Source organism: Chinchilla lanigera, unplaced genomic scaffold (assembly GCF_000276665.1).
Source record: "Chinchilla lanigera isolate Chin_1 unplaced genomic scaffold, ChiLan1.0 scaffold00036, whole genome shotgun sequence".
Lineage (NCBI taxonomy): Eukaryota > Metazoa > Chordata > Mammalia > Rodentia > Chinchillidae > Chinchilla > Chinchilla lanigera.
Window position 1 is genome coordinate 576855 of NW_004955437.1, and position 2587 is coordinate 579441.

Sequence of the window (2587 nt, forward strand, 5' to 3'; positions counted from 1 at the left end):
CACCGCCGCCGCCCGCCCCCTTTCTACCTCCCGCGCACCCCGCTTTCCGCCCGGCCTCGCGTGCCCGGTCCTCGCGCGGTCCCCTGCGCGGCGTTCCCGCCGCTGTCCCTCGACCCGCCTCCTCCTCTGCCCACGCCGGCCGCCCTCGGGACCTCCCGCAGGCTCCTTAGCCGCTAGGTGTGGGCTTCCAGGCGGTCGTGAGCCCGAGCCCCTCTCCTTCCCTGTCCGTCGCGGCCCCACCGCTCCCACCTGCGCCCCTTCCTCGCCTCCGCCTGGCTCTGGCTCCCCAGCGCCCGCGCCCGCCTCCTCCAGGGGCTGCTGCTCTTAGCCGGCGGTTCCTGCTGGTTCGCACCCTCCCAGCTCAGCAAAACCTCCGGAACGGGCCGTGGGGCTGGGCTCAGGGACTCGCGGCACACCAGGACTAGGAAACGGCCTTTTGGCTAAGAGCAAGTGCAGGAAACGTGGGAAGGAGGCAGAGGCTGGGGAGACCGGGAAGCCTGAGGGACTGTGCAGAGGCAGGAGGCCAGTGCGGGCTGGGCGCCCGGGCCGGCGATGCTGAGGCGCGGAGGAGCCGAGGCCTGGGGAGCAGAGCCGCGTCAGGGGCTGGGGAACAGGGCAAACCTTCAGACAGGCTCCCAGCCCGAGAACCGGGCAGCTGGCAGCCACGTCCCAGGGAAGCCCCGGGTGTTCTAGGCCTTGTCGCCCCAGGGTGCCCGGTGAGGGGCTGGGAAAGGGATTCTCCCAGAGGACAATGATCAAGCTGAGGAGAACCCACCCAGGCGCTGCCCAAGAGGTCCTCTCTAGCTCCCAAACCCCGCCACAGAGGTCCTTAGCCAAGTGACCAGTGACAGTGACAGAGCCCGCCGTCTGGTGCTGCCTGAGGGCTGCGGCACGGTGCCCGCACGTCAGGTCAGGTGTGCAGCCCCGGGGCAAGGGCGTGGCACAGCGCGTGGCTGAGGATGGAAGCACACATGGGCTATCGCCTGCTGTCCCCGTGTGTGTCCGTGTGTCTGGGTGTGTGTGGCTGTTTTTTTCCTGGCTTTGATGGGGAGGATGAAGTCAGCATCTTGGACAGAACTGGACACAGCTTCCTTCCTCTGCCTTGGCCTGGCGCCCCAGAGCTGGGGCAGGGAGTAAGCCTCCCTCGGTGGCGGGCAGGTATGGGGCAGGCGCTGAAAAGGTACACCAGCCTCACATAGGGACAGAAGCATGTGCAAAGCGGTGTGCGGCCTTCCCGACACCTTCGACTCCAGATGAGTGTTCTGGGTCGAATACGCCTCTCCAAGCCAGGTCTTGGTCTCGTTAGTTAGCAAGTGTGTTTGCCATGAGTACCTTTGGCCCGGAGAATGACCCAGAGGCCTCGGAGAGAAGCAAGGCCCAGAGGCTAGCCCTGGGGTGTTCTGGAAGCCTACTACTGGGACCAGATGCTGGGGTGTCAGACAGGAACATGGGGTTCCAGACGTTTATGAGGTTACAGGGCGTTTGGGGGAGCCACTGGAAGCTTGACACAGTTTCAGGTTCTGAACCATTGCCTGAAATTTGATTCATCAGATTTCAGTCTCTTGGAGGACTCGTAGGTTTTTTGTTTTGAGACAGGGTCTTGCTTATGCAATCCAGCCTGGCCTTGAACTCACTATGTAGTCTAGGCTGGGCTCAGACTTGAGGCAATCCTCCTGCCTCAGCCTCCTGAGTGCTGGGATTACTACAGATGTGCCACCACACCCAGCAGGACCTTGTGTCTTATGTATGTTTGCATCTCACCAGAGAAGCACCAAGCCCCACACAGCAGGTACCTGATAAATGGTTGTCAATAATGAATTGTGGGAAAGGGGGTTGGAGGGAGTGGCAGGGAGTGGGAAAAAAAGCAGCAGCAAGATATATACAAATTCCCCATGATGAATGTCGTTGCTATGTAGGTCTTATCATTATGTATATGTAAAATGTACCAATAAAGTAAAAAGTAATAATAATAATGCACTGTGAAAGGGTAAGGACAGGATAGGGAACCAAAGGTAAGAGGCAGGGAAGCCCACTGGCTGGAGCGAGGGCTGGCTGCACAAAAGTGTCGTGGTGACAGGCTGAGACAGTGTTGCAGTGTTGTCCGGAACTGTCCATGGACTGGGGCCATTCTGGAACCCTCCTTCTAGTGCCTTCAGCTCTCGATCTCCATCCTTGACCAACTCTGCAAGTGCCTGTCTGGGCCTCGGGGGCTTACAGTACAAAATATATGGATAGAAAAGACGCAGGAAGATCGCCAAAAGTTCGAGGCCAGCCTGAGCTACATAGCAAGCTTAAGAACTCAAGTCTAGCTGGGTGTAGTGGCACATGCCTGTAATCCCAGCACTCAGGAGGCTGAGGCAGGAGGATCGTTGAGTGTTCAAGACCAGCCTGGACTACAAAGTGAGCTCAAGGCCAGCCTGAACTGCATAGCAAGACCCTGTCTCAAAAAGACAAAAATAAAGAACTCAAGTCTAGCCTGAACTACACAGTGAGACTGTCTAATAAAAGAGGAAAAAAAAAAAAAAGGAAAAAAAAAAGAGGAAATCGGGGGAAGAGTAGAAGATAAAGGAGAGGAAGGGCAACTGAG

The 2587-nt window shown here is 58.1% G+C and overlaps 1 protein-coding gene across 1 annotated transcript in view; it reads right to left on the minus strand.

The window, feature by feature from the left end:
- The window catches only part of LOC102005749 (tenascin-X-like), a gene marked incomplete at its 3' end in the record, with an annotated part of 15749 nt that extends 14255 nt beyond the window's left edge, over positions 1–1494 (minus strand). Inside the window, 1 exon segment of the mRNA XM_013516899.1 lies at positions 250–1494.
- Positions 1495–2587: the final 1093 nt, after the last annotated feature.